General features: G+C 34.7%; 1 protein-coding gene across 34 annotated transcripts in view; it reads left to right on the top strand.

The window, feature by feature from the left end:
* NFIB (nuclear factor I B) overlaps positions 1-14,159 on the top strand; it is a 448,899-nt gene that overhangs the window by 390,582 nt on the left and 44,158 nt on the right. The gene's annotated exons all lie outside the window — the stretch shown is intronic.

The following is a 14,159-nucleotide window of genomic DNA, read 5'->3' as shown; positions in this document are numbered from 1 at the left end:
GGCTTGAGCCACCGTGCCCGGCCAAGAAAAGGTTTTCTTTCCAATCTTTTTACATATTGAGTTCATGTTTAAGCTTATTTTGAAGTTGTTTGGAAAGCCAATATCATTTGCTTATTACACTTCCAATATCATATGCAATACAAAATTGATTTTTCAGGTCTAGATCACAAGTTATTAAAATCCTTAGTGAGACATAATTCAAGCTCCTGTTTCGCAGCTAAGTAGTCCAAGGATCAGAGAGGCTGTCCTGTCCCAAGTAATGAATGGCAGAGCCTAGATCTTTGTTAAAGGGATTTTTTTTTTCTTTTTCTCTTATCCTACAATCTGCGTAGAGAATCAATATGTAAACTTACAAATGGCCTAGGAGATTTTAAACACTGCTTCGCAAGTCTTGGCAGAGGGACACTTTTCTTGGGAAGCTTAAGGAAGATTTTGTTAGACCTAACAGAACTAGAATAAAAGAATAGAAGTGAATTTGCAAGTTTTCAGGGTTCTGAAAGAATTCTCAAAACAAAATTTTGATATGGTAAAAATTTTGCACACACACATTCACACACACATATAAATCAACTACTTATTAGTGCTGGGACTAACATTAATTTCTTAGTATACTCTAACATATAATCCATGTTCAAATTCCCTAGAATATCTCAAAGCTTGTCTTGTTTGAGTCAGGACTCAAATTTAGTCCATAGGTCATAATTTATTTTCCCCTTCTTTTTAACCTATACCAGTTACTCTCCTCCTTTTTCTGTATTATTTATTTGTTGAAGAAAGCATGTAAATTTAAAAACTATGTTAAACAAGCATACATAGATGAAACAAGGAAAACAAGATTCTGTTGCCGTTTGTGGTTGCCATTTATTTCTTGAGCTCTCACTTTCTGTCAGGTGCTTAACTAAGTTTATATATATTTTTCTTTTAAACCTGATAGAAATCCCATTTTATATTTGGTAAACTGATCATCACAATGCTTAAGAAACTCAACATAGATTACACATATCATAAGTAGCAGAGGTACAATGGGAACCGCAGTCTAGCTGAAGAAGCCCGTGCTCATTATTACTATATAATACTGCCTCCCAAATAAGTCATTGAGATACTATGTTTATGATTTTACAAACTAACTATAAAACCTCTATTATAATTTTTTTCTTATGGCATGAAACTTCAATACAGATAAATGCACATAACTTCATAGGGACTCATAGACTCCTCAGAGATTCATGAGTGCAGTCCTTGCACTGAAATCAGGTTAAAAATGCCTTTCCCATTTAATAAGATATTCATAAATAATCCTAAATTTTGGAATGTCTTTAGTAGAAGTGTGTGATATATGGCCAGTTTAAACTGAGCTATATTTGTCAGAATATAAAAATTAAGTATTTATTATCATACATATGTTTTCTTTTAGTTCTGTTCTAGTCTTTTTGCCTTATGCCTAGTGCACTGTAATGGAGATTAGGAAACTCTAAATATTGGTGTGGTCATAGACAAATCACTTAACTTCAGTAAATCTTGAGTTTCCCATCTGTAAAATAACAGAGTTGTATACTAAAGTTTCTTTGTGTTCTAACATTTTCGATTTTGAATCTATGGGAGTCAAAGAATTTGAAGATCTTCAGTACTTGAGTTTTTTCAAAGCCATCATTAACATGGATCCTTTGGAAAATTCAGAAAGTTTTCTGTTTCTTAAATTATTTTTTAAATGTTCATTTTAAATACACTTACTGAATAATAGTAATTAGGCTGCTTATGTCCTTGGAGGCCCCATATGTTTTGCTTTACACCTGAGGAATGCACAATTCTCACAAATGCATGTCCTGTCCTGCACCATTCTGGTGCAAGAAATGATTGATAGAGATTGAGTTATTATAACAGAACCTTGTTATGGAATCAGTGTCTCCTACTTTGAAAACAAATGACTCAGCCAGACGGCAACATTTATTTTCTCTAAATTACTAGGGATATAGCAATGGGAGACCATTATCCTATGACAATATTCGGTTTCATTGACATTATCTCACAAATGTAATTGGTCCATTACTAAATAGAGGTTTTGTTACTGATGAATTTCACATGATTTCTCAAACCATTAGGATAATAAATATGCCATCATAGTAATTTCATTGACAGAATGTTCTTTTTTTCTTCATTTACATTTCTTGGAGAAAAAAATATAGATTTAGGTTGAACTTAAACACTACAATTTATACCAATTTTGACTACTTTTCCATTAAGAGAAAGAGAATATTGTGCAGAGTAATCATATTTGCATTGAGCTGCTGAACTGATGACCTTAAAATTTTTGTAATTCTTTTTCTACCACACTAAATCACATCAAATCATAACTGTTCTCAAGCAATTAGTTTACTACCTCAGTTTAATGATTTTATTTGAAGCAAGTTCCAGATCATTTCTAGGACTTTCCTGTAAATCCGCTAAAGTAACACATCAGTTAAATCAACCCTAACCACTACCAGTGTGGATAATAACAGCATTAGTAACAACAAAAACCTTGAGATGTCTTGTAGCATAAATGTTTTTAAATGCATGGCTTTTCCCCAAATGTTCTCCTCTGAAAACTCATCTATAATCTTGTTAAATTAGAACTCTTCCAGTATCTTTCTGACTTTTACAGTTAAGGTTATGGTATTGATTTTATTTTACAGCCCATGGCTCTCAGATGCTTAACACTAATAAGCCTCCATAGCCAAGAGGTTTTCCCAAGAGGCATGGTGAATAGCAGCTATTTACCTATGCCAATGTTTAATAAGTGACTGAAATATGCTCCAAATCCTGCATAATTGTTTGATGTTTTTTCCCTCTTTCAAATTAGGTTTATACACATTACTCAAGACACTTTATCATTGTCTGTCTGTTAAGATGAAATTGCTTAGTGGACAAAAGCATTTTGAAGTGTTTTTAAAATGTAGTTTTCATTTATTCCATATTCATTGTTTTAGCACGGTTCTTCATTATTCAAAGGAGTTTTAAAAATGTCTCTGGGAGGTATTTGTGAGCTTCAGAGAGGTTTGAGCTTTAACTCTGTGTTGGGTGTGGGTGTAGCCTCAAGACCTTTTTTATAGAGAGAAGTGATAAAATAGAGACTTGTAGGAACAAGCTGCTTACTGTGCTTGGGTTAAGATATATGGCAAGAGAGACGTCAACTATTAGAAAATATTCTACTTTGCTCAGGAATACAGTAATATGCTCAAGTGTAATTAAGATTAAATAACTCAATAATTAAAGTAAGAATTTCATTTATTTAACACCATACTTTCTCATTTGAAAAGAAACTGATTTCATAAATTTTAAAAAATGGTTGAGAAATCTAATTGAGGATGACATCTTATCTCCTCTTAACGCAGCTTGCCATTTTTTCCAGTGTTATTTTAGAGTGTGATAAATGTAAATATATATATATAAGGATATACTTTCTTAGCATGGCAGCTAATTATTTTTTGAATCATCTGGCATCATCATCGAACTACTGTAGTGGGATTACGTCCATATGTCTTGTCATAACATTCAGAGCTTTTTGTTAACTTGGAGTGTGTGGGAAGGACTTGATCGCATTTGCCACACAATCATAAAATTTAACATCTAGAGGAGTCCTTAGACACAGATATTTAGATGCTTCTTTTTTCTTCACTGTATTTTCAAAAGACATTGTTTTGCCTGTAGCCAACTAAATTGCAAATCTTACATTTAAGCATTTCATTTTACAGTTTTGCAACATCCAATACCTAAGCTAATATGAGGCTTTCCTTCTTAAAGGTATAATGCTGGACACATAACAGGATCCAATATTGTCAACCCAACATTGGGAATTGTTTGTAATCTGTGGAGCTGCAGGCAGTAGTTTTCCCAAAAACATGTATTTTACAATTTTTATAGTAAAAGTAATGGCTATTTGTGGGGAATTTGAAAAACCAAACTATCAAATATGAAGAAGAAAGTAAAAATCACCTGTAATCTCATCATATAAAAATAACTTCTGTTAATATTTGACTGTATGTATGCCAGCCTGGTTTTCTATGTATTTTTTCTTCATTTCAGTGCATTCTATTTTTATGAATATATTTTTGCAATAAAATGAGCTTATATGATATATGCTATTTTGTAAGGTTTACTTTTGTCTTTCATTTATAATCTAATGGCATTTTACCATAGCCTTCAATTTCCACTTTTTTTTTTTTTTTTTTTTGAGACAGGGTCTCACTCTGTTACCCAGGCTGGAGTGCAGTGATATCATCTTGGCTCATTGCAACCTTTGCCTCCCCAGTTCAAGCAATTCTCCCTGCCGTAAGCTCCCCAGTAGTTGGTATTACAGGAGCATATCATCAGGACCGGATAATTTTTGTAGTTTTAGTAGAGACAGGGATTCGCCATGTTGGCCAGGCTGGTCTTGAACTCCTGACCTTGGGTGACTCGATCCGCCTGCCTCGGCCTCCCAAGGAGCTGGGATTACAGGCATGAACCACGGCACCCATCCTTCCACTTTGTATTGAGTACATAATATGCCATCCTTTGGCTATACCATAAAATTTTAAGTATCTACTTTGCTCATGAATATTTAGATAGTTTTGGAGTTTTTATATTATAAATAGAAATACAGTGAACATCACTGCGTGTAACTCTGTGCCTAATCGAATTAAGTGATTTTTGTCTAGCTCTTTTCACTGTCCTTTGTCCCTAGCAGACTGCCTGGCATGAAGTCACCAAGCAGAAGTTCAATGAAATTTTGTTACAGGAATAAATACATTCCTACTGTAGAATTACTAAGTTAAATCTTGTGTTCATTTCTAAGGCTTTTGGTAAATATTTATTTACATTCCCTAGAGCAGTGCCTGGGTGGCTTAACTCCATTGTTACAGCCATAATAATTTCAGTGTAGCATATGGCTCTATAAGCAATGTCAAAGCATGTCTTCTGATAGAAGTGTATAGAACATTCTCTGTGGCCTTGTGACTCTACCCATGCACCCCTTTTTTATCATTTATATTTCATTTAAACCATCAAGGAGCACACCATATATCTTCTCCCCACAAGCCAAGATTGCTCAATTTGTGAAGAAAATGGAGAAATTGAGAGGGTACCTGAGGATTGTACAAAGCTTTCAAGTAAAGGCAGAGTCTACCTGGTATCTCTGTCCTTTTTTTCTCCACCAGGACACACTCTCTCCCCCATCACCAGGCTTTTACTTATTAGGTAAAATGTGTTAAAGTAAGAATTGCTATCGTTCTCTACAGGGAGACCCTTAGAAATAAATGCATCAAGGCTTTGGGCTGGAATCTAAAGTATCTGGCAGGCTAGATGCTGCTCCAATCTGGCCTTAATAGTTGTCTTATTCTACATAACACTTACACAGTTATAAATAACCTGGACACTTTCCTCTCCTCAACAGTATTTATCCCAGGGCAAAAACAGAGGCAGAGAAACTGTGGTTTTTTTAGCTTTTAGTTGGCAATCATCTTCTCTGCCTTCTCCTAGTCCTCTGGGAACAGAGCCCAAACTGTTTCCTTGTCTCAGGGCTGACTCTGGATTTGTGGCCTGAAGTAAAAATGTCAGATTTCAGCTACAAAACTCATCCCACACACTTGATTCAGTAGCCTCTCATTTACTACCTTATTTATTTTAAATAACATTATTATTTTACGCAGATGGTTCATTTCTTTTTCATGTTGTCTTCCAGCTTCCACCCAACATTTTAATGGAAACCAGAAATATCCCAGTTAAACTAAAGCTCATTTTTCACTTTCAGTGCTGTGTTGCTTGACAGAGCTTCAATGGAGTGATGGATGTGTTGACCATCTTTGCCTTCACTCAACAATGAATTTGGTCTCTGAAGAGGTTTTCAATATTCAGTTTTTGTATACCTATAAAACTCTTTTTAAAAAATCTATGAAAGTCTAGTACTTATAAAAGTCCAAAAAATAAAGAACTTTGCAAATTATGAAGGTGTATCAACTTGATAAAACTTGTCAATATAATATAACCGTGTCAAATCCCAGCCATTGGACTGTCTCTAAGCTACGTGTCCCTCCGTATGGGCTTTCCTTTTCTGGTCTGTATCATACCAGAGGGTCAAAGTTAACAGAAGTTTTGCAACTGTTTTCATTACACTTTGAGTCTTCTTCTGCCGGGGGGAAAAAAAAGAAGACGAAGAAAAGGAAGAAAGAAAAAAAGAATGTGTCCAGTGGATCAAGCCTATAATTTCAACACTTTCAAAGTCCAAGGCAGAAGATCTAGTGAGACTATGAGTTCCAGACCAGCCTGGGCGACATAGAGACCTTGTGTCTACTAAAAATTTAAAAATTATCCAGGTGTGATTGATTGTGTACTTGTAGTCCTAGCCACTCAGGTGGCTGAGATGGGAGGATTGCTTGAGCCAAGGAATTTGAGACTGCAGTGTGCCATGATTATGCCACTGCAGCCTGGGCAACATAGTGAGACCTTGTAAATAAAATTTGCAAAATAATAAAAGATAGAAAAGAAAAAGAAGAGCAGAAATAAAAAGAGGGATCCTGTAAATTGTTCAGCAGCTTGAGAATCTGAAAAATAAAGAAGGTATTTAGATATTTTTAACAATGATTATAATTCTATAAGCATGTAGCAATAAAACAAACTTTAACATGAAGTACTGGAGAACAAAAGTAGCCAGCAAATGGTGACTTATATTTGTAGAGTTCATTTAGACTTGTTTACAAGTTACGAGTATTAACGTGTAAATAAGAAAGACAATTTAGGAATATGTAAAAGAATTGGACTTTTAAAACATTTTGAAGTAATTTGCTTCTTTGTTAACCAGATAGAAATAGGACTAGTCTATTGAAACAGGACTAAATCATAGGACTGGCACAGTTAATACATTTTAGTGTTATGGTGTGCTGAAAATACTAGCTTCCAGAAATTCAAGAATTCTTGTGTGTTCTTACCTAATTAATTTCAAATTGTTAAAAATTGTGTTACTAGGGAAGAAAATGAATTTTTCAAGAAAGAGAAGTATATGTCTTCTATGTAGGCTTTAGAAGTCTGATTTGTAACCTTAATCTACTCAAGCATATTGGAAAAGCTAACATATTGCTCTACTATATGTGAAAAAGGAGCAGGTGTCCCAGACAGGCAGGTGTTAAGGTGGCTGTTTGAGCTTGCCCTAGATCACTAGTTGACTTCAGTGAAGTTCTACTAACAGGTGGCTAACTGATTGGGGTGCCATGTGACATTTATCCCGGGAGCGACTTGGATGACAGGCTGCTGCAGACTGAGGAAGGGGTCTTTGCTTTGATGAAGAAATTGCCAAAACTCATGTCTCATTAGTGTTTCCTAAGGTTCTTTGGAAGTGAACAACAGTTTAATTAAGGGCTGACGTAAACACGTTTCTGCACACTTTCCCTGCAGCATTTTATCACATTAGAATTGATCAAAATTGTTGCCTTGGGCTGACTTGAACAGATATACATCTGGAGCGCCATTTGTGCAAGCTGCCAATGAGTCGAGTACATACGCTGTGTTTCACAGCGACTCTATTCCTTTGTAGATGAAATTACCTTGTTGGGAGATAAATTGATCTAACTCTTTATTTGCTTAAGCCCTTATCTCTTTGAAGTGATGCTGTGAAATAAGTGACACATCAAGGCCTAGGATATATATATGTTACAGTGCCAAAAATATATGTAGTATGGTCAGGAAAAATCATGTGATAATTTGATTTTGCAAAATACTTATTAAAAGGGATGCTTAAGAATAAATGAACCAACTTTATCAATAGCCTACTTGAACTTTTTCTTATATGGTGATCTTTTATCACATATTCAACTACACAATCAGTTTCTAAAGTCGTAACTAATTTTCCCATTATAAATGTAAACATGAGTGTAGACATTGAAGAATAACACCATCAATGTGAATCTTTCTTTAAAATTACTCTTTCTAATCTGTCACTAAGAGGAATTCTTTCAACAATCCAATATTACTATGATTGCAACTTTAATAACATTTTTGTCTTTGATTTTTCCCCTCTCTGCTAGACCATGAGGATCACCAGGACAGGGACCACGTGGTTTTGTTTAGCATCTTGAACTTAATGCATAGCCATAGTTCCTCATGCTTTTTAGGAACTTAGTGATTGATTTTCTTTTCTCTTTGCTTTACATTCAGCTATGTCTTGTCTGGTGATATTTATTCATGGAACATGAATTTTAAGATATACTGACTATGGTTATTTTGCTCATCCTACACTACTAGTCATCATTTCATAATATAGTTTCTTTCACATGCAAGAGATTCTAAAATAAGCTGTCTAGACATGGTGCCTGCTTTACCTCTTCTTTCTTTCATTTCTACTTTTTTTTCATTGTCTTCCCAAGTAGCATGTTCATCCAGCCTCTACATCATTTTGTGTTTTTGATAAAAGCATTTTTCCTTAGGAGGTAAACCATTAGTCAACTTAAAAAAAAAAACAGGCAAAGGATACAACAAGTAAATAATGAAAAATCTGTCCAGTAACATAAGATACAAACAAAAGATCATTAATGAAGTCTAGATCTCAGGGTTTTTCCAGGAGAGATTACTTAAGTAGAAAGCAAGTTTGTTCACTGAGTAAAGCATTGTTTTATGGGTGGGATAAGGAAAGTAAAAATGCCTCATTTTCTAGTTCAAGGGAATGTCATAGACCAGTAATGGCACACAGTAAAAAAGGTATTTTTCCTGCTCCTAAAAGAAGCCATAAGAAAATTAGCTTTATTAAAGTTTAGATAAAATGTAGTAATAAAGAAAAAGAGCTATATAAAAATGTGGTACTGTGGTACAACTTGCAATGAGAAAGATACTGTTTGAAGGATATGATGCCAGCTGCTGGTTTTTGTGTGTCATGATGAGGAAGACCTGGAGGAGATTAGGAAGAAAATTTTTGGTTCAATCAGGTACAAGTGAAAAGGGCGGCGAGAACAGAAAAAAAAAAATCAAATATTTAGAAAGTTTTTTCTTCTAAAATCAATTCATTTATAAATTAATACTTTCTAAATCAAATTTAAATTGTTTTGTCTGATTTCAAGCCATCACTGGCCTCTATTTCTTTCTCATCGACTACCAGCAACTCCTGCCTCCCTCCTGCCAGTAGAAACATCAGCTAATCCTTTGCTTATCAACTTGCATCTCTTTTCAGCTTCTTTATTTTATGTATTATTCAACTTATGCATTATTATGTATGCATTATTATTCAAGTTATTATATATGTATGCATTATTCAGCTTTATTATTATTCAACTTATTTTCAACTTAATCTTTTTATGTATTATTCTCCCTGCTTGAGAGACTGTAGATTGTGAAAAGCATGGCATTTGTTTTTCTTCACAGAAAGGTCACTTTAAACTATCTCTTCTACATATTCATTTTCAAACTTTTTTTATAGCATATGAGAACATTAAAAATAGAAACAATATCATTTTTCATCTTAGCATGAAGTCTTTTAGACTGTAGACATTAATAAAATTAATACTAGTTTGGTTCATGATTAAAATGTAATAGCTAGAAATTCTACCCTTACTTTTTCCCCAGATAATTGATCTTTTATTTCCCCTTCTAGTCTAGAGAGCATTTTACTTATTTATTTATTTTGAAAGGGGATTCACTTTTGTTTCTTCCTAAGTTCTTAGCATAGTGCCTTCTGTTTCTGTGCAGCAGTTTATTTTTATCAATGGGCCAAGAATTAATTTCATTTAATGAGAAAACAAAGACAATTAAGCCTATATTCTAATACTACCATTCTTTACCTGTTTCTAAAGCAATCCTCTCAGTTTGGTCAGAGAACCTTCCCATTCTTATATTTACTATTATAAGTTACTTTTGTTGTTTAAGAAAAGAGTTTGTAGTTCCCTTTGCAACTTGAAGAGCAAATTTTATTCTTTTTCTTCTGTGTTGGTCTGTATAATCCTCTATGAAAGTACCATTATTATTAGGTGAATGCCCCAAAAATAATTGAAAAAATAAATGGACTTATCATAATTACTTAGTAAAAGCAAGTGTGTCATTTTGGCTAAGAAAATGCAAACGCTTTGTTTCTTAAAATTTACATAATTTGCATTAAAAATTACATAATCATCTTCAAGCTCTCTATAAACACCCTTGATTTATGTGCCCTTCACTAAAGGAGACCCATGAATTTGTAAGAGTTTAATGGGAAGTCTGATAGTTACAGTAGTTGCAGTTGCCTTAATTAATCCACTTCTCCAGGAACAACATACCTAGAATGACACTGTTTTGTTTCTCAAGTTGTGTTCACATTAATTTTTTTTTGTTGAGATAGAGTTTTGCTCTTGTTGCCCAGGCTAAAGTGCAATGACACTATCTTTGCTCACTGCAACCTCTGCCTCCAAGGTTCAAGCGATTCTCCTGCCTCAGCCTCCCGAGTAGCTGGGATTACAGGCGTCCACCACCATGCCCAGTTAATTTTTGTATTTTTAGTTTATCTATGTTGGCCAGGCTGGTCTCAAACTCCTGGGCTCTGGTGATTCACCCACCTCAGCCTCCCAAAGTGCTGGGATTACAGGCATGAGCTACTGCACCCGGCCTAAATTTTCAAATAATGTATAGTTATCCATTAATATTTATACTACAGAATGTTTAGAAACTGATTTACCCAGTTCCATTTTACTTAAATTTATATTTAAACACAGGTCAAGCAGAAGAATATCAGTAAAAAGTCCCCCGTTTTTTTTTCTAAGGGTTAATTTTAAATTAAAAACTTGGAATGGAAAGTCATTGCATGATCTGTAACAAAAAAGGTAGAATAGAGGTTTTTTCCAACTCTAATAATCTGTTTGTCTAAGATTTTACATCAATTAGTTAAAAGCCTATATTTGTAGTATTATCTTTTGAAATCACATAGCTCTTAAGCAAAAATAAGTATTATTTTTGGCACTTTAAAGATATCTTAGCTGAAATTAGCTTTCTTTGTCTACTTTTGAAACCATGGTTTACATTTTTTCTTTTCTTATAGTTGCATTAATTGCTGTGGCTTTATGAGCAATTTCTTTCTTATTTTTTTCTTTTTGAAAAAGATATACAGAAATGGTACTCTGACTCATCAGAGTTCTGATAGATTCATGACAACCAGTTAGTCACAAATCGTAGCTTACAGCTACAAATACGCCTGGCATTTTTTGCAGACTGTGATGTCTACTGCTTTTACAGTAGCGTATTCATCCTTTAAATGCCACCATACTGAAAATGCATATTTAATTTTATGAATGCCTTTATCAGAGCTTAGGTAATTTTTCAAATGGTAAAATGTAATGATAATTTGTTTCTTATATTAATAGCACCATAAGGTCTTTGCTAATTAAAAAAATTCTAATTAAAAATGTAAATTGTGTACATTTTGTATGTGTGTTGCTTTTTTTTTCTTTTAATAAAGTTTTTTTTTTTTTTAGAGATACATGCTGAACTACTTAGAAGCAAAATTATATGATATCTGGGATTTGCTTCAAAGTACCACAGGGAGAGAAAGTGTAGATGGGGTAAAGATTAAATAAGATTTGTTATGAATTGATCATTGCTGAAGTAGGGTTATGGGTACATGAGAATCCATTACAATTCTGTCTACTTGTGAATATATTTAACATTTTTAAATAATAAAATACAAATTTTATAGCTCATCTCACTTTTATAACATTTTACTGTAAGTTGATAAACTTCCATTAGAGTCAACATCACTCAACCTGTTAAAACCAAGGTTTATCTTTTCTACTAATCAGTTTCTTTCTGAACTCCCTATTTATTCCAAACTGCATGGTATAGTCTCTTAGTCAACTTAGATGATGACAGTCTACATCAGTTATTAATTTAATTGGGTAAATTCTGTTTAAATTTTTATTGCATTAGCTCTATCCTGATTCTTAATCAAGCTCTCATGATCTATCATTTGACAGTGTTAAATATTTATGAAATGAATGAATGAATGAAGCCGGAAATCTCTGAATTCTTTCCTATCACAGCACCTTTTGCAATTCCTTCTTACTTGTCCACATTGCCTCACTAGATTTTAAGCTTTATAGGAGCCGCAAGTGAGCCCAGTTCACCACAGTGGTCGCAGGCTAGTGCAGCATGTGGCATAAATTAGGTCTTGAACAAATATTTATGGAATAAATGTATTAATGAATCTGTTTTCTGAAGTGGTCTTCGTAATTTCTCTCTCTGTTTTGGCCAGTCTGCTCTCCATTTAGTTTCTGGGAGGGATTGCTGTAAACTGTCATTATGATCATCTTTTGCCTGTCAATGGTGTTTCTACCATGAGGGTAAGCATTCAGTCATTTGGACAGGAGGCTGGAGACCCGACATCCTATGGGACCTGCCAGAGGCTTGCTCCTCTTCTTCTTCTTTTTTTTTTTTTTCTTTACTGATTCAAGTATTTTGTTTTTATTATTTCACATCCAACCCAGAAACATATTTATTATAAGCTAGCTCTTATAGTTATAGGTGATAGTAAGATCAGTGGCAGCTTAATCCAATCAATCGATTTACCGCCTTGCTCCAGATTTTCCGGGGGATTTTTCCATTTAAACTCTCTTCTTCTCATTGGCCCCCTTCTAATTAATGCCTAGCTGTCCTGTGGTCTCTGGACCTATTTTTTTTTACATAAATTCACTTATGCCAAACTTAACACGGCTGTTAGTTACTTTTAGTACCTCCTTTCTTTGGCTATTACTTAATCTCACTTTCGTATTTTCCGATTACTTCAGACTCCTTCTTATATTAAAAGCTTCTAATTATATACAGTAGGTTTGTAGTTAAGATTTCTTTTGCTGACTGCGAAAGAAAATTGAGTTCATTCATTCAACTCAACAAGTGTTTACTGAGAAGTCACTACTTGACATATGAATATTCACTGGGTAAATCTTGTTTACAAATATCTTTTTTTTATTGCATTTTAGGTTTGGGGGTACATGTGAAGAGCATGCAAGATAGTTGCATAGGTACACACGTGGCAGTATGATTTGCTGCCTTCCTCCCCTTCACCTATATCTGGCATTTCTCCCCATGCTCTCTCTCCCCAACTCCCGACCCCCTGCTGTCCCTCCCGTATTCCTGCCAACAGACCCCAGTGTGTAGTGCTCCGCTCCCTGTGTCCATGTGTTCTCATTGATCAACACCCTCCTATGAGTGAGAACATGCGGTGTTTCATTTTCTGTTCTTGTGTCAGTTTGCTGAGAATGATGTTCTCCAGGTTCATCCATGTCCCTATAAAGGACACGAACCCATTGTTTTAATTGCTGCATAATATTCCATGGTGTATATATGCCACATTTTCCCTGTCCAGTCTATCATCGATGGGCATTTGGGTTGGTTCCAGGTCTTTGCTATTGTAAACAGCGCCGCAATGAACATTCGTGTGCATGTGTCCTTATAGTAGAACGATTTATAATCCTTTGGATATATACCCAGTAATGGGATTGTGGGTCAAATGGAATTTCTATTTCTAGGTCCTTGAGGAATCTCCACACTGTCTTCCACAATGGTTGAACTAATTTACACTCCCACCAGCAGTGTAAAAGTGTTCCTATTTCACCACATCCTCTCCAGCATCTGTTGTGTCCAGATTTTTTAATGATCACCATTCTAATTGGCTGCTCCTCGTCTTCATCCTTCACCCCTCCACCCACTATTCGAACTACTTGTGTATTTTATGCTCTCTTTTTTTCTGAGCATTTCCTCTCTTAGAATGTCATCTCCATTCACATTTTGAAATTGGTGCCAACGGGAAATGCCTTCCTCATCCTGGGGAGGCTGAGATGATTTCTGTCCTATACATCTCAGCTGGGGACGTATCAGCAAATTCCAAAACTTCCCTGCTCTCAAAACACGTTGTACCTCTCGATCGTTTACAACCATTTTCTCCTAATCATTTTCCTTCTCACCAACAGTGAGCATCCCTAGAGCAGGAATTACTTTTAACTTCTTTAACATCTTCATTTTATCTGGCCAATAGAAAAACCCAGTAAATGTTAACAGAATGAGAAAATTAAGGAATGTATTTTTTGCTAAACAAATAAATGAGTTTTCATAAAAGCTGTGAAATCAGTGGTATGGTTACCAGCATCCCCAAAGGTTGTTTTTCACATTTGCACCAGTTGTCCTCTATTTTCACAGTGTAGTCA

This window comes from Callithrix jacchus, chromosome 1 (assembly GCF_049354715.1).
Source record: "Callithrix jacchus isolate 240 chromosome 1, calJac240_pri, whole genome shotgun sequence".
Lineage (NCBI taxonomy): Eukaryota > Metazoa > Chordata > Mammalia > Primates > Cebidae > Callithrix > Callithrix jacchus.
This window is presented reverse-complemented; position numbering and strand designations above follow the sequence as displayed.